The sequence below is a fragment of the Cupressus sempervirens genome, chromosome 4 (assembly GCF_028749045.1).
Source record: "Cupressus sempervirens isolate cs-2001-9-10 chromosome 4, ASM2874904v1, whole genome shotgun sequence".
In the NCBI taxonomy this organism is placed as follows: Eukaryota; Viridiplantae; Streptophyta; class Pinopsida; order Cupressales; family Cupressaceae; genus Cupressus; species Cupressus sempervirens.
Genome location: NC_143121.1, coordinates 738,163,312 through 738,183,136, shown reverse-complemented (window position 1 = coordinate 738,183,136; position 19,825 = coordinate 738,163,312).

Sequence of the window (19,825 nt, the reverse complement as noted above, 5' to 3'; positions counted from 1 at the left end):
CTTGTGTGCCTATTGAAGTGATTGCAACATACTCTACTTCTGTACAAAAGATGAGAACAATATTTTGCCTCTTGGAACTCCATGTGATTAAACTAGAATCCAAAGAAAAAAATTACTAGATGTGGACTTTTTATCATCCAATCTATATGCCCAATTTGAATTAGTAAAGCCAACAAGCTCAACAATTTTAGAGTAGTGAATACCAAAATCTAGAGTACTTTTACATACCTCAAGATTATCTTGGCTTCCTTCATGTGTATCTCTAATGGATATTTTATATGCATTGACACCAATGAAATGAAATATGAAATATTAGGCCTTGTATGAGTGAGAAATGTCAAACTCCCAACAATAATTTTGTGCTTTGAATCATATCAATTTCAGCATCATCTCCAAACAATATAACTCCATGAGAAATTGAAGTAGGGAGAGGTTTACAATACAAAAATATAAAATCTATTCAACATATCCTTTGCATACATCTTTTTGAAATAAAAATTTCATCTTTACCTTGATAAACCTCCATTTCCAAAAAATATATCATGAGACCTAAATATTTCATCTCAAATTCATTCATCATAGAAAATTTGAATTCCTCCTTCATTTTAGAACAATTACCTATATATAACTAATTGTCAACATATAAAATTACAATGAGAATATCATCACCTTCTTGTGTGTAGTAAAGGGTAGGCTCACTCTCACATCTTTTGAAGCCATTCTAAAAAATATATCCATTGATCCTAGCATACCATGTGCGTGGTGCTTTCTTGAGACCATGAAAGGCCTTCTTCAATTTGTAGAGATGTTCTCCTTTTCCTTGAAATTAAAAATATTGTGGTTTCCCTACATATAATTACTCTTCTAAGTACCCATTCAAGAAGACATGTTTCACATACATGTGATGAATGCTCCATTTCTTTCAATCTACAAGTGAAATTAGCATCATAATAGTCTCTTGTCTTCTTACTAGTGCAAAAATATCTTCATATTAAATGTCAAACCTTTGGCTGAAATCTTTAGCAACCAATTTTTTCTTGTGTCTTGTGTCTTGTCATAGTGTTCTAGGTATTTCGTAATTTTATGCCTTTTGGTTATCCTTTTATGCAATCAAAGCTAAAGGAGTCTTTTACACTCCGAAGACCATATCTTTCTAATTTTTACTCCAAATTTTCAACTGAAATAGACATAAAAATATCTTCTCATGCTCTATTCAAATATTTTATTATTTCCCATATAAATTTTATTAGATACTGATGGGGACACAACCCAACAACTAGAATAGCCACAATAGAAAGGGGAAATTATATTAACTTAGAAAATAAGCTGGTACAAACAGTGCAGAGAAAATAAACTCAAAACATGCCCTGCGGGCTTACAATCGCATAAATCTGGAGAATATTTCTCCTTTTAGCACCTCCTCTCAAGCTCCAATCCGAACTGCCTTTTACAATGCCAAAAATCTCCTTAAATAGACCCCAGAGGGTTAAGGACTAGGAGTACATTCTAGAAAGTGCTAGTAGGCATCCACCGACAAATTAGAAGGTTTCGAAAGCTGCGTTAGAAGTCGGTGCAATTCTAGAAGAATCCAGAAACGGTAGCCGAACTTCTGGGAGGCATAACTTTTGAACCGTAACTCCGATTGACGAACCGTTTACATTTTCGGAAAGCTCTTGAAGCGCTCTATAGCCCTATGGACAAGCTTTGCTTCTCCCCCATTTTTCGACCCTTTTCGAGGTCATTTAATGCCCCAAACCTGACTTTGAAGCATTCTTAGGGGGTCTCCAAAACTCGAAAAATTGCAATAACTTTCAAACCGTGGGGCCTTTTGACCTGATTCTTTTTCTGGAATGCTCTAAATCTTGATTACATTCATCTGGCCAAGTCACACCTTCTAGGTCACCAAAATGATGGTCAAATTGCATGCTCCTATTTTTTCGGGATTTTTAAATGCACTAATAGTTGAACTATGAGAGTTGGAACCTTTATTTGAGCCAAATGGGTATCCAAAAATGTAAAGACATAAAATAGAAACTAAGTCTAAGTACATTTTTTTGGGTGACACAGGATTGCCCTTATACCTCTGGATGCTCCTGCATCAGACACCCAGGGTAGATTGAAAAGTGACCCTGTCACTTTATGGATGGTAGAGGAAATCCCAAATGGGAAACCTCAGCTGCTGAAATCCAAGTTGAGTCTTCGATTGGTTTTCCTTTCCATTTGACCAAATACTCTTCATACTGCCTGTTTCTGGTACTCTTACCCACACGATGATCTAGAATGTCTTCTATCTCCTCCTTCTTAGAAGCAGGAATTGGGCATGGCTCTAAAACCAGCTCCTCATCTGCACCATCATCATGATACTCTGTTAAATCTGCAATGTTGAAAATGGGAGAAATGTGAATACCATCTGGCAGCTCCACCTCATATGCATTTCCTGAGTTATGTTTCTTCAAAACTTTGCAGGGGCCAAATTTCTTCATTTTTAGCTTGTTGTAAGTACCAACTGGAAATCTTTCTTTTCGTAAGTGCACCATGACTAGATCCCCTACTTGGAATTCCTTATGTCTTCTCCTTGCATCAGCCCTAGCTTTATACTCTTGATTCATCTTGATAATGTGTGCTTGAACCTCCTCATGTAGACGCTTGATGTGTTCAGCAAATTCCTCAGCTTCAGCACTTGTTCTCTCCCCTTGTTCTATCTTCCTCAATTCTGGTGTAGTCCTTGGGCTATTTCCATATACAATTTGAAATGGTGATTTTCCAGTACTCCTATTTACAGAGTTATTATAAGAAAACTCTGCCTGTGGTAGAATCAAATCCCATCCCTTGGGCTTATCCCCAACTAAACATCTCAGCAAATTGCCCAAACTTCTATTTACCACTTCTGTTTGGCCATCAGTCTGTGGGTGATGCGTGGAACTGAATTTCAAGTTTGTTCTCAACTTCTTCCACAATGTCCTCCAGAAATACCCCACAAATTTAGTATCTCGGTCAGAAACTATACTTCTTGGAAGACCATGTAGTCTTACCACTTCTTTGAAAAACAAGTCTACAATATGGACAGCATCATGAGTTTTGTGGCATGGAATGAAATGTGCCATTTTGGAGAACCTATCAACCACCATGAATACTGAGTCATTACCCCTTTGGGTCCTTGGAAACCCAAGAACAAAATCCATACTTATGTCCTCCCATGGCCTTGATGGAACAGGCAATGGCTGATATAGGCTAGTATTTTGACTAAACCCCTTGGCCACTTGACAAACCTGGCAACTCTGTACAAACTTCTTCACATCCTATGTAATTTGAGGCCAAAAATAATGTTCTCTAAGAATGGCAATGGTCTTATCCCGACCAAAATGTCCTGCCATCCCTCCACTGTGTTTCTCCTTAATCAGATTTTCCCTCATGGAACTCCTTGGAATGCACAATTGACTACCTTTGAACAACATGCCATCCTGAATCAAATAGTCTAACCACTTGGTTCTATCTACAGAAACAGGTTCTTTACAAGCTTTCCATGCTTCAGCAAAATTAGGATCCTCAGGGTACAAATTCTTGAGTTCATCAAACCCAACTACTTCAACCTGCATTGTTGTAAGCAACAATTGTCTCCTACTTAATGCATCTGCAACCCTGTTAGATTTTCCACTTCTATGCTTTAACACAAATGTATAACTCTGCAAGAATTCTACCCACTTCATATGCCTCTGATTCAATTTACCTTGGCTATTTAGGTACTGTAATGCCTGATGATCAGTATACAAAACAAATTCCTTTGGCAATAAATAATGCCTCCATTTCTTTAAGGCCTGAACTATTGCATAGAACTCTTGATCATAAACAGAATACTTCTTCTTTGCATCATTCAATTTTTCACTAAAATATGCAATAGGCTTACCTTCTTGGCTTAATACAGCCCCAATAGCGCTACCACTAGCATCACAATCTACCTGGAATACTTTTCTAAAATCTGGAAGTGCCAACACAGGCTGTTCAGTCACCTTCTTCTTTAGTAATTCAAAACTTCTCACGGCTGCTGCAATCCATTTGAACTCTTTTCTATCCCCTCTTATTGTATCAGTTAGAGGTGCACATATGCCACTGAAATTCTTAATAAACTTTCTATAAAAACTAACCAGACCATGAAATGATCTTACCTCAGTAGCAGACCTTGGAGTAGGCCATTCCAAGATGGATTTTACCTTCTCTGGATCCATTTTGAGACCTTCAGGTGATATAACAAATCCCAAATAGACTAACTCCCTTTTTGCAAAGACACACTTCTTTAGATTAATTAACAGTTTCTCTTCCCTTAGCCTTTCAAGGACACTACGAATATGCAGTAAATGTTCTTCCAAAGTCTTGCTGAAAATTAAAATATCATCCAAATAGACAATAACAAATTTTCCCAAGAACTTCTTAAGTACCTCATTCATGAGCCGCATGAAGGTGCTTGGGGCATTCGTCAATCCAAAGGGCATGACTAACCACTCATAAAGACCCTCCTTGGTCTTGAAGGCTGTTTTCCACTCATCTCCTTCTCGAATCCGTATCTGATGATAGCCACTCTTCAGATCTATCTTTGTGAAGTACTGAGCTCCACTCAAGTAGTCCATAAGATCATCCATCCTTGGTAAAGGAAACTGGTACTTGATGGTTATCCTATTTATAGCTCGAGAATTTGTACACATCCTCCACTCTCCATCCTTCTTTGGTGCAAGTACTGCAGGTACTGCACATGGACTCAGGCTCTCTCGAATCAAGCCCTTCCTCAATAGCTCCTGAACCTGTCTATTTAGCTCCTCTGTTTCAGTAGGAGTCATCCTGTGAGCAGCCTTGTTAGGCAAACTAGCTCCTGGAATCAGATCTATTTGATGACTGATTTGCCTTACTGGTGGCAATCCATTTGGAACATTATCAGAGATAATATCTCCAAATTCTCCTAGTAAATCTGAAACTTCAAATGGTATTTCACTACTAAAAACTTCCTTCCATCAACAAGACAAATCCTAGCACTGCTACATACCTTTTCACCTTCCTTTTTCATGGGCTTCAATTTGTGGTGAACTCCATCCTTTATCAGAGAGTATGTGTTTGCATGTCCATCATGTATTGCATGTCTATCAAACTGCCATGGTCTACCCAACAATAGATGGCAAACATCCATCGAAATAACATCACAAAGAACTTCATCATGGTAACTCCCAATTTTGAATTTTACTAAACATTTTTCACTTACCAGGACCTTATGATCATCTTTTACCCAAGAAATCTGATAGGGTTGGGGATGTTTCTCCCTCTTGAGCTTCAGCTTAGAGACCATCTCTTCGAATACCAAGTTATCAGTGCTACCACCATCAATGATCACATCACAACATTTATCCTCACACTTGCATCTGGTACGGTGTCTTGGTTCATTTTCACCACTTAGTAGGACTCTTTCATTTACCAAGGTCTCTCCTCTTTCTGCATCCTCTGAATGTGATGATTGTGCATCCTCATCCACATGAGCAACCCTAGCTTGGCCCTCAGCTCTCCTATCTGTCCTTCCTTGTCGTTGAGGGCATTCAAAGGCACGATGACCTTCTTCATTGCAATGGAAATAGGTACCACGGAAGCCTCCTCTTCCTTGCCCATGTCCTCTACCTCTTCCTCTTTGATTTCCAAAGTCTTGATCACGGGAGCGGTTGAAACCCTCATTCCTCTGGTTCCTGCTAGTACCCTCATCTTCATTTTTCTTTTGAGTTTCATTGCGACCTCCAGATGATCTACCACTTCCCCTTCCTCCTTGACCTCACCCTCTTTGTCTTCCTTCAAACCTTTTACTCAGCTTCTCTTCAACTCGTAGGGAAAACTGGTATGCTTCTTCAACGCTGGTCATTCTTACCAGACTTAATTCCTCCTGGATGCTAGGTCGTAACCCACTGATATAACGAGCAACCTTCTCCTTATTTTCTTCTGCATGCCCCACTCTAATCAGGAGTCGGTAAAACTCCTCTGTATATTCTTGGACTGATCTTCCTGCTTGCTTTAACCCATGCATCTTCTTAAATAGATCAAGCTCATAGTCCACAGGAATGAACTGCTTCTTCAATTTGTCCACCATGCGATCCCATCTTGTGATCTTCTCCTTTCCTCTTCTAAGTCTTTCCAGTTGAATCTCTTGCCACCAGATTTTGGCATGGCCTTTTAGTTTTTCCTTTGCAAACTTAACCCTATCTGGGTCCCTTATATCCTCATACTCAAAGTATTCGTCCAGTTCATTGATCCAATCGATCAACTCATCTGGTTTCAAATTTCCCGAAAATATACCCACTTCAATTGTAGGTCTTTTCCCAAACCTAGAAATGGCCCTAAAAAGCCTTTCCTCTACAGGATTCAGAACTTCCCCGTCAACTTCCATTACTTCCTCTTCATTGTCATCCTCACTATTATCATCTGCGGCAATATTTGCTCCTCTACGAAGCTCCTCTTGCAATTCTTGTACCTGTCTCTGGAGGGCTCTAACCTCCTCAGGATCAATAGCTCTGGCCCTTCCACCATGCTCTCTTCGGGGAGGCATCTTCTAACTCGAACCCACAACCACACAGTCCTGGTGCAAACTGCCTCACAATCGGCTCTCTGTCTACACACTCAGGAAAACCCGCTCTGATACCACTTGATGGGGACACAACCCAACAACCAGAATAGCCACAATAGAAAGGGGAAATTATATTAACTGAGAAAATAAGCTGGTACAAATAGTGCATAGAAAATAAACTCAAAACATGCCCTGCGGGCTTACAATCGCATAAATCTGGAGAATATTTCTCCTTTTAGCACCTCCTCTCAAGCTCCAATCCGAACTGCCTTTTACAATGCCAAAAATCTCCTTAAATAGACCCCAGAGGGTTAAGGACTAGGAGTACATTCTAGAAAGTGCTAGTAGGCATCCACCGACAAATTAGAAGGTTTCGGAAGCTGCGTTAGAAGTCGGTGCAATTCTAGAAGAATCCAGAAACGGTAGCCGAACTTTCGGGAGGCATAACTTTTGAATCGTAACTCTGATTGACGAACCATTTACATTTTTGGAAAGCTCTCGAAGCGCTCTATAGCCCTATGGACAAGCTTTTCTCATCTCCCATTTTTTGACCCTTTTCGAGGTCATTTAATGCCCCAAACCTAACTTTGAAGCATTCTTAGGGGGTCTCCAAAACCTGAAAAACTGCAATAACTTTCAAACCGTGGGGCCTTTTGACCTGATTCTTTTTCTGGAATGCTCTAAATCTTGATTACATTCATCTAGCCAAGTCACACCTTCTAGGTCACCAAAATGATGGTCAAATTGCATGCTCCTATTTTTTGGGGATTTTTAAATGCACTGATAGTTGAACTATGAGAGTTGGAACCTTTATTTGAGCCAAATGGGTATCCAAAAATGTAAAGACATAAAATAGAAACTAAGTCTAAGTACATTTTTTTGGGTGACACAGGATTGCCCTTATACCTCTGGATGCTCCTGCATCAGATACACAAGATCCTATTTGAAGCTATTATGGGCCTTTTCTAGTTTTCACTATAGAAATCACCACTTCTTCTCATGATCTTAAAATCCAAGGGGTTGTGGTCTTGTTTAGATATCATTCAACCACTATTAACTCAACTATTTAACATTATAAAGCATAGAAATAAGATGGATGAGGTTATGGGTTTGATTTCCTTGTATATTTCAAATAGTTTGTTATTTCATCTTGATGGGTGAACTAATCCTCTTGATATTTGGACTTGTTTTCATAATTTATTTGGTAGTATTAATTAATTTAGAGCACTTAAGATTGAGGCTGAACTTACTTCATTTGTATTGTATTATTTTCTTTCCATTGAGGACTACTCAATGAAGATTAAACAATAAATATTATTTCTACATGGTTGTGGATAGACTAAGACTAATAAATATTCATTTTCCTAATTTTGTCAATTATTTGTGGAAACTTATAGAATTTCTCATCTAATTTTTATGCCACTATAGATTCCTTTGGTCCTAAATTTGTTGTGCTTGTATTTGAGGTTTTTTGTGATCGATTGACTACAGAGTGGGCCAAGATTACATAGTTGGAATCTCTAATAGGATTGAAGAGCCATGCACTAGTTTCTTAGAAATAAAAGGGGAATTAGAGCCAATTTTTTAACCCCAAAAAATATTTATTTGGTAGTGAGTTCCTCTAAGACACCTCTAAGCTTCGATTAGAGAAAAACCACTCTAAAAAGGCAAATCTTCTAACTCTAGAGAGTCTTCCTCCAAGGCTAAGAAGTACATAGGAAATTTTGGAAATTTGACTAAGAGGTGACTATGAAAATACGTTGAGGTTTTCAGTTATGGAAACATATCATCCATTTCAAGTCAGCATGTTACATGAAGACATAGTTTTTCCTTGAATAATTAGAAAATTGTCTAAATATCACATAGTTTATCTATTAGTATAAAGATATTTTTGGTTTAAAAAGTTCCTAGATAACCATTTAGCATGTGTGCACTTTATGGAAGCTAGAGGAAGGCATAAGGATGCTACATATTAGAGCACAAATCATTCTAAGCAATAGAGACAAAGATATTAATGTTCTACCAGTTGCAGTCTTGTAGAGGAAGAACATGATAGAGTTAAGGAAAGTGGTAATTTTTGTTAAGTAATTATTTTGTTTATCTAAATAATTTCTTGAATATTTAGGGACATAATCCTATATATTAACCCTAAGTGGGAAAGAGTTAGCTTTGATTTTTGGGACATGTGTGAAGACATTAAGGCTAACAGGATTTAATTACTACGTATAAAGGATAAAGTTAGATATGTGAAGCTTTGATTTTTTTTCATGCAATGTGTTTTTATTTAAAATATATTATATTATAACATGAACTTGATGATAGAGAAGAGAAAGATCCCTATATGAATATTTGTGTACAATGAGATATAGAGGACAAATTAAATATTGCAGATATTAGCATTGTCAAAAGGTTTGTGTATTTATTCATTTTGTGTACAACATATATCATTGTAATTGCATGTTTGGGTAGTGGGCTTATCTTGCATATATTTTGTAATTATAATAAAAAATCCTAATAAGGTTGATACTTCTAACAAGTTCTAGTCCTCTAAAAAGGACCAAGATACTATACATGTGTAATAGACTCCTAATAGGGTCAGTATCTTTCCCAAGATACTTTAGATTATTGGATCATTTTGTGGGTACCATCCCCACTAGGGGTTTCCATGGCCAAGATTTCCTTAGTTAAAAAATGAAGGTATTATGAGTTGAATTTTGTTATTTCTAATTTTACTTTTTGATATATTCACATGTGCAAATTGTAAGATTGTAAAAATATCCAAAGTTGGGAAAAAATTTATGGAATACTAATTCACTCCCTCCCCCTCCCCACCCTTACTATTTTCTATTTCTAACAATGTAGGAATTCTTTAGAATAACTTGGGGGAGGGGGGGGGACTAAATCAGTTATCCAAGGTCCAAATGTATAAATAAAAAATTTCATAGCTTAATGAACCCATAAAATATTTATAATCATGCATGCATGTATAAGGTTATGCATTCACTTAAAACTCGTAGGTTATTGTCAAATAAATTTGCAGAAATGTAAATATGAAACATAACAAATTTAACAACACATTTGACACAATTATTTACATGGAAACTCAATTTGGGAAAAACCACCAGTAATATGCTATTCTTTTTCACTCTTCTAAAGTGATGCCCTCTGAAAGGCCAACCCTATTACAGGTTACAATACACACTGTTAAATGTGACCTTGTTAAAGTATTTCAATCACCTTATTAGAAGTGACCCTTATTAAAGGACTTTAGACAATTCACTTGGAATGTCACCTAGTTAAATGATTTACAAATGATTGTTAGGTCAGCCTTAATCCAAAGGATTTACCCTAGACTAATACAATTATTAGAGAGTAACAGTAAGGCTTTGATTTGATAACAAATTACAACTCCATTTATAGATTACAAATCTCTATTTCAGTCCTCTATTCTACTTGGCTTTCAATTCATACCCTTAAGCATTCTTGCTTAACATGCCAATGCAAATTCTTCACTTAGGTCACTTGATGAAGCAATACCCTTGACTCCTCATCTTCCTTAGGTTCTCATACATGACAACCCTTGCTTCTAACTAGCCATCCCTATAAATAGAGAATTACAATATTTTGTCATTTATTCTCCATCATCCAATTTAGGGTTAGGACATAATAAGTAGGATTAAATGAATCTACCCCTCATTTCATATCACTTAGAGAAACTTCTCCTTAAATCCTCTTTGAATTTTCCTCAAAATAGTTTACCATAAATTCTGTGCCACTAGCTCATCAATCTTATCTTCTACCTAGTTCACACAATCTAAGAAAACAAACTTGTCATCTCAGATCTATCAAATTCACAATATTTCTAATAATATTGTCACTTAGCATTGACTTGTTTCTGATGCTCATTACATACTGTGTTTCTCAACATCCTCTAAAAAATCACTCAACTAGAACTAAAGTTTTTTGGTGCTTATTATTAACTAAAGTTTACTTGACATCCACTATTTTATTCAACATATATACTAAAATGAACTTTTATTCAGCTCCAACTAATTTTTTCTCAGATTGCACTAGCTTTTCTTAGCACCTACTATCCATTCATTCAAGCTTGGTAGAAAAACTTTGTTTAACTTGTTCTTCTAAACTTCCTTAGTGTAACCATCTTTTGTAACCTTAAGTAGATTATCAATGCACTATGATATCACTGTCTTAGTTTATTTTTGTACTCCTTTTCATATCATAACTCAACCTTCCCTCTAGGTGCTTTTGTTACATCTTTTTGATCAAATCTTCTTCATCAATCAAACAAGTGATAGTACTTAAATCATATAAGTAGTTGTCTTACCAAAAAAAAGTGGGTTTGACATCAATGACAAAATAATGATTGTAACACATTTATTATACTTGTATCAATCTAATTTCAACAATATCCCTCTTTGACATTGATGGAAAACCAAATTGACTTGATTAAAATAGTAAGACCAACAAAATACCAAAAAGAAAAGAATTCCTTATATTGAAATCTCTCCCTCTATCAACAAATTTCATCTTCTGAATAGGTTACAATTTTTTTTTTAGTTTTTTGTATCATACTTATAACTATGTATCCTTATAACTCCCTCTAAATTACTTCTTATATCTCCTTCTATAGTAACTCTCTCTTACTAGGTAGATGATCTTAGTAGATACACTATCTTTCTCAGTAGTCAATATTTTCTCCCTCATATTGCGTGTTAGGATGTCTCCCTCTTTGCTCAATTTACTTCTTGTATTTATCCCTCTTTGACAACAATGCCAAAGAATTGTAATCTTAATATGCAGATATGAACTTTCATAGTTTCTCTTGTGTCACCTTGTGTGTGATTGATTTGAAGTTTCAACTCTTTGATTACTTTAGGCAGCTCCTAAAGTAAGATGCACTACATTAATTTGTAACATATGAAAATTAGTTTGTTTGATGTAGGGCACTAAATTTTTACTTAGATAGCCTTTGATAGGGGTATCACCCCTAGTTTACCTCTTAGATACTCATGAGCATCCTTAGGTAATACTTTTGTCAAGATATCAACAATTTTCTCTTTTATGTTAACAATTCCATCTTCACCTCTTTATCTTGAACTAATTCTCTCAAGTAACAATACTTGATTGCAATGTGCTTAGTATTTGTGTGCATCATAGGATTCTTTGATATATTTATAGCACTTTTATTATCACAATAAAGTGTCACTAGTTTAGTGACCTCTTTCTTCATACCTTTGAGTAGTTATTTGAGCCATACAATGTTTGTACAATTTATAGAAACAAAAACATATTCAGCTTTAGTGGTAGATTGTGAATTGCAATTTTTTTTCTTTTTAGTCCATCTAACCAACCTCTTGCCTAAGAAAAATGCTCCTGCATTGGTGCTCTTTCTATCATCAATGTTTCTATCCCAATTAGCATCACTATAGGATTTTAATTCAAATTTCTCATTTTTCTTGTATTATAGACCATATTCCTCTGTTACTTTCAAATATCTCATTATCCTCTTTATAGCCATTAAATGATTCTCCTTGGGATTAGTAGAGAATCTTGCAACTATCCTGCTTGGTCCTTACGGCCATGCCAAGGCATAACCACACCTTGTTGGATGCCCTATACCCATCGAGCGGGAGGACACTACCATATCACATTGTCATATCATGAGCTAATATGGACCCTTTTAAATGTGTGTCCCCATAAAGTGGTACGAATGTAATGCCAGCTTTGACACCCTTATGAACCGGTATGGTTTAGCCTCATGAGCTGTAGTACCCCATATCATGGGTTGGCATTCTTTAATAATCAAAAGTTCTCATGTCATGATAGCTTCCTACCTCATGTCACGATAGCTTCCTATCCAGCCTCTTTTCTATGTCATGGTATCTTCAATTTATAGTCAATGTCTTCATTAGAATAAGAGAGTCTCTAGGCATTAGAATAAGACAACCTCTGGATTTATAGATAGTGTCTTCATTAGCAATCTTTAGGCATTAGAATAAGCTAGCCTCTAGATTTATAGATGGTGTCTTCATTAGCAAGAAATCCCTCCCTTGGCATTATGTTTAATACGAATAGGATACGTAGCCTATGGTTGTGTAGGGATTTCTTGCTAATGAAAACACCGTCTATAAATAGGGTAACATATTAAAAATATGTTGTAATTTTCTAGTCATAAACCTGTACAATCTTTGATTCACCTCAATTGAATCATCATTCTTTGACAATTTATGGCCTATCACCATAGGTGTACTTACTAGTTTAGAATCCTCCAATCCAAAAGTTTTTAGTATCTCCTTGACATACTTTGACTAAGTGATGTATATACCATGTTTCATCTAATGTACTTGAAAACCCACAAAGAACTTGATCTATCCAAACATAGACATTTCAAATTCTTTCTTCATTTCATTTGCAAAAGCCTTACATAAAACATCTTGACCTCCAAATATGATATCATCAATAAAAGGTTTGGATAATAAAATACCTTTTCATTTCTTTGTCTTCATGTATAGATTGTTGTTATCATTAGTCATTTCAAATCCAATCTTCACAAGATAATTATGAAATCTCTCATACCATGCTTGTGGTGCTAGTTTTAAACCATATAGAGCCTTATGTAGTCTACATACCATGTTCTTATTGTTAACATCAACAAATCCTTCTAGCTATTCTATATAGACTTCTTCCTCTACAATACCTTTCAAAAATGTAGATTTAACATCCATTTGATAAACTTTGAAATGTTTATATGCAAAATAAGCAAAAAAAGTTCTCACTCTTTCCAATCTAGCAACAGAAGAAAATGTTTGTCCAAAATCAATTCCTTCTTCTTATGCATACCCTTTGCAGACTAATCTTGCCTTGTTCCTTGTGACTTCACCATTTTCATCTAGTTTATTTCTAAATACCCACTTGGTGCCAATCACATTTTTGTCTTCTAGTTAGGAACTAGAGTCCATGTCTTATTTTTCTTAATTTATTCAATCTTTTCTTCCATGGCTTTACTCCAATCCACATCTTCTAAGGCATCTTTTACTAATTTAGGCTCTTTATGCTCAGCAAGCATGTATCATTTCTCAACTTATTTCTTGTCATTGGTCTAGAATCTTTATCTCCAATGATTTATGTAGCAAGATGAAGTCTCTTGACATGTTTGGACAATCTTAGTTTAGCTCTAGTTTCTTCATTTAGTCTATCTACTTCAGAGTCACTATGTACATCTCTTTTAGCTATTCCAAAATCTCTCTCATGCACACTAATTTTAGAATCAAAATGTGCCTCAACTTTATTCTATAACTCAACATTTGAATGTAGCTCAGTTCCTAAATGTAATTCAGCATTCATATGATGTGACTTAACAATCACTAAGACTTGTTGTTGGTTTGTAGCTTGATTTGCAACATCTTCTTCAACATGCATACCTTCATAGAGGTATACAAATGATTTGTATTCTTCTTGTTCTTTCATAGATTCATTCTCATGTACTTTTTTATATTCATCAAGTTCTATATTTGCACTTTCCACAACTTTGTTAGTGTTAGTATTTAAACACTTGTAAGATTTACTTCTTGTGGAATAACCTAAGAATATACCTTCTTCACTTTTTGCATCTAGTTTACCATTCTTGAAATCTTTGAGAATAAAACATTTGCTTCCAAATACCTTAAAATATTTTACATTAGGTGAGTATCCATACCATAGTTCAAAAGGCATTAAATGAGTACCTTTCTTGACTTGTACACGGTTTAAGGTATAGACAACTATACTTACAAATTCTCTCTAGCATTTCAAACGAACATTTTTCTCTATCATGATTGTCCTAGCATAGTCTATTATAGACCTGTTCCTCCTTTCAATAATTCCATTTTGTGGAGGGGTTCTAGGATCATACGTCTATCTTTTGATTCCCTTGTCATTATAGAACATCTCAAACTCATTTGATATAAATTCTCCTGCTCTGTCAGATCTCAAACATTTTAGAATTTTACCTATTTCCTTCTCAACTCTTGCTAAGTACCACTTAAACATTTTGAAAGAATTAGATTTCTATTTTAGAAACATATATGCCATCATTCTAGAATAATCATCAACAAGCAACATAATATACTTATCTCCCTTGTAACTTTGCACTTCAATTAGTCCACACAAGTTAGTATGAACAATTTCTAGCATTCCTTTAGAGCTATGAGTTTTGTGCTTAAAATTTGACTTTTTCATTTTTCCTAAAAAACATTTTTTGCACATTATATTATTAGGCTTCTTCAACTTAGGAAAACCTATAACTTTTCTCATGTTACTATTACTAACCAACTTATCAAAATTAGCATGACATAACCATGTTCATCTTAGATTGATTTTGACAAGTGAGTTTCAACACACTTAAGTTACTTGCTTAGTTCATGTTGAACAAGTAGTACATTCCAAGCACAACATGTATATATTAGACCATGTTGAGTTCATAGTGAGAGATGAGCCACTCATGTGCTGAGTCACTCAAGTGTCGAGCAAACAGTTTATGCTGAGTGATTTAGGAGTTGAATAAATAGTGGATGCTAAGTGATACATATGCTAAGTCATAGTAGAAAGATTAGTGTATGCCAAGCATTAGAGACTTTAGATGTCGAGTAAGATAGTTTTGACATATTTATTTGTAATGGCAAAAATAACTATGTAAACCATTTTTGAGCCAACTTAAGGATGAATTGTACAATATTTCAGAGATAAGGATGAATCTTAAGTTGGATTCCTAATGCAATTATATATAGGAAATCAAAAAATGGGAAAGATTATGTGGCAAAATGGATGAATCTCAACTGTAGATTCATACCTAACCCTAAGTCGCCAAAGCCTTCTTAAAGAGGAAAAATCCTAAACTTTCTATCAATGTTGAAGGAGTGAAGTGAAGAGTTTGCATGTACAAATAGAGAAGTCATGGTGGCTAAGGAGTTATGAAGTGAGACTACATTACCCAATCAGTTAGAGTAGAACAAAGCAAAGAGAAGTGTATACAACAAAGAGACATTTGATCAAGAAGGATTAAGAAGACAATTGTTTAGAGGTGATCTATTATCAAACAATCAAGTAATGACCACAAGATCAAAGCTGAGACATTCTAAAAGGTGATTTTAGTCAAAATCTCTTAATAGAGTAGTCCTAATAGGCTGTATTGAAATCCTTTAATAGAGTGCTTACTTAATTGTGAGTTAAATTCCTTTAGCAAGACACACTTCTAATAGGGTGTTGAAATCCTTTAACAAGGTGAGACCTAACAGTCTTTGTAAGCCTTTAAAAAGGTAGACCTTTCATAGCGTAGATCATGTTTCATGGTCAAAAAATTGTAAACTTCGTTGGATACACTTTATTACTATGGTACTAAAGATTTTTGGGTGTCATGCCCACCCCAATTTTACTTTCTCACTTGGAGGGTTTCTAGGTAATCATATCTGGTGTCATATGTATGTGAATGTTTCTTGATTACATGTTTTAGATGTATATGCTTTACATGTTATTTTAGTTTGTGCATTGAATGCATGAGATGGATGTATGGTGAAAGTCTTATGGGTCCAAGTTTAAACTATTGATTCAACCCCCCCTCCCCCAAAAAAAAAAAATAAAAAAAATTTATCTTTCCTATTGTAATTCCAACAATTGGTATCAGAGCATTGTTCTCTAAAAGAGAAGCTTGGTAGCTTTGAGGAAAGATCTTGAAATGGAAGTCTACAAGTTGGGAAAGACTATTGAGAATCAAGAGATTGAAATACATCTCATTCTACATCAACTAAATGAAGCAAGAGAAGAACTAAAGAAATCCTTGAAGAGAAGGAATGAAATTTCTATTGTGGAGAATGACACACAATACAAAGAGATAGTTGCAGATGGAGATTCCAATAAATTTGATGTAGTAGTTGCAAATCTAATGGAAAATAATAGAAATCTCAAGTTAGAGCAAGAATCACAAGCTATATTGCTATGTGAGGTGACTAAATAGAACAAGAAAGATATGGAAGAAAAAGCCATGATTGAAGATAAAATAATTTTGGCCAATAGACTGGAAGAAAAATCATTAGGGCTAACCAAGATTTTCAACATGTAATTGGATACTATAAGTCAAATGATGAATTTCAACTATGAGCTGAATGTCAAGAACATTGAGATGACAACATTGATGTTTTAGAATGAGCAATTGCAAAGTGACCTAAAAAGGGAAAAGGAATTTGCTAAAACTTTCAATCAACCAAGTGAAGCCATCAAATATATTGAGCAATTATTGAGATCCCCTAGATCTAATAATGACACATCAGGATTGGGATCCACAAGTAGCAAAGAAGGAGAATCATCCAAAAGTGCTGAAGAAAGGAAGAAAAAAGATAAGAACTCCAAACCTACTTGTCACAATTGTGGTTAAAAAAGGACATACTACTGATGTATGCAGGAGAAAGACTGCAAAGAAAAAGGTCAATCATAAGAGCATGGTTCACTACCATAAGTGCAACAAACAAGGTCATCAGGCACATGAATGCAAAACCAAGACCATGCACACACAAAGATTTTAAGGATATTGCTACAACTATCAGAAGTATGGACATAGAGCTTTTGAATGTAGTTCCAAACCCATGTGGTCATCAAACAGGAAAACAAAGGTAAGAAATAATGATAACTCTTATAACTGGGATTAGAATATAAGGTATAGCTATCATTATTGTCAAGAATATGGACATGTTCCTGAGAACTATATTAGGATATACTTTAGAGATTACTACAAGAGGTGGTTGAGTCAAACCATATGTTTTAGCTATTTGAAGATTGGTCACATTAGTAGATACTATCCAACTAGGTCAAAGGCACCAAGTTGTGAATTTGACAAAGGCAAAGGCAAGGCAAATTTTGAAAACATCAGAGATAAGATGAATAAGACATTGAAGAAGAAATATGATTACATCACATCAAATGGAGAAGGGATCACTTCACCCAATGGGTCAAGTGATCACACCTTATCAAAACAAGAAATCAAGAGCTATGTGGGACTGATATTCATAAGGTTATATCATACATCAGTTCCAAAGGATTTAGTAGTGAAAATATTACATCAACATGAATAAAGATGCAAGATGTTATTAGAAATCCAAGATAAATCTTTATATTTTTCATGTTACTACAGAGCATGAAATATTTTCTATGTGTGTCGAGTAAATGCTAAAAGATGCCAAACTAATAGATTGGCTAGTTGATGATGAGCTCATAGTGATCACCAAGTAAGTGAAATGCTAATGGATGTTGGGTGAGCCTGAAATTGGTTGATGTCATGCTTACAACTATGTAAGCACTTAGCATTAATTACAAAGTTTCAAAGGGCATCTTATCAATTTTAAGAAAATTTCACTTCATTTCAAATTTGAGAAAGAATGAGGAGAGCATAATATGATTTGGAAATCCACTAAAATTAGTTGTAGAAGATTTTAGTAGTGATTCTACACCAATTTGTCAGATGTCACAAGGTATTTATCAAGAGCTGAGCTATGCAGTTTAAATTTTTTTTGCAAACCCTAGTTTTGCATTATGGCATCAAGTTCAAAGAATGTAGAGGGAAAGGAAGTTTTGAATGTCAAATTAGTGAGTAATGAGGTCAAGCAACCCATTTTTAAAGCTATTCTTGATATTTCTTATAAGAAAGACCCCTCTAGTGTGCTATCTATGATACCACCAAATGTCTTAATGGTGCAAGATGTGAGAAAATGCTATAACTATAAAATTGGTAGCATTAGGGATATGGAGATTAGGGAAGCATATGGTAGAATATGTGATAATGGTGTACTAAAGGAAGAATTCAAAATTGTAGAGAAGAAAGGGTTGACACAAGCCCTAGATTTTTGAAATGTGTTTAAAATAGAATGGATTAGGATAGTGCTTAGCCAAATACATGATGGTTCATTATGGCTGGACAATGGACCTATCAAAATTACTAAAAGGATAATTCATAGGGTTATTGGGTAACCAACCCTATATCAGCCTAAGACACTAAGAAGTGATTTCAAAGAGGTGATTAAGAAAAACATTGGAGCTCTATAGAATAAGAGAGGCATGACAATTGACACAATCATTGATCCTTTGATAAACTTTTCTATAAGGGTTATATCAAATTTTTTTTACCATTCTAGAAGATTAAATAGTTTACCCTGTATAGCAATGGATGTTGGATACAAGATTGTCAAGAAAGATCACACATATGATCAATAGAGCTACAATTGCAATAATTGATGGAGAAACTTGGAGCAATTTGAAAGACAAAAAGTGTACAAAGTAAATTTTTTTCTATATTGATATACATATATTATTTTATGTTCAAAATACACTTCCTTCATTTGGCACTATGGGATGGAAAACAATTAGATCAGTGGTAGTACAAATTAGTGAAGATATTGATCAATTAGGTGAGAATTTTGAGTCTTTAATGACAATTTATTTTGAGGACTTTAAGCATTCAATGAAGAAGATCTTGAGAATACCAGTGTCACTAGTAGAGAAACACTATGATAACATTTGTTCCTTAGTGGATGTTGACTATACCTTTGTACAAGTTGCTACACCAAGGGTGAGATGGTTGAGACCCTTAGCTTATGAAATAAATGTGAATGAAGCCTCTGCAACTATAACTACATCACTTATAGAAGAGGTGGATAAAAATGCTAAGTCATTTGGAGACTATGAATTGGGAAAGTCCAAAATCATAATGGAATTGAAGAATGCCCTAGTTATCAAGAAGAAGGATAGGTTAGTGAATAAAATAAAGGCAAAATTTGGAGAGGGTGTTGAGTAGGAAGAAGAAAAAGAAGAAGAAAAGGATGAAGAGGAAGAAGATTCTCAAGCACAAGCACCTCTTACACTAACTCAAGGTATGGGTGAAGATCAACCAGAAGAGGAAGAGATTGAAGGTGTTGAGGGAGAAGGCACCAAGGAAGCAGCTACTCCTATTGTGCCAAAGAAGAGGAAGGCTAAAGCCCAACTAGTGACAAAATCCAAAAAAGGTAGCTAAGTTAAGTCAGCCCAAGCCAATTGCGCCTACTACAAGGGCTAGTACATGTGTAATAGCTCAAAAGGCCAAGGAAAAGACCAAACTAGTAGAACAAGGAGGTCAAGTGTAGAAAAAGCCAAAAAGAAAATATGTGGCACAAGTAGAATTTGATGAGGAGAAAATAGAGTCAGATGAAAACAACTAATTTA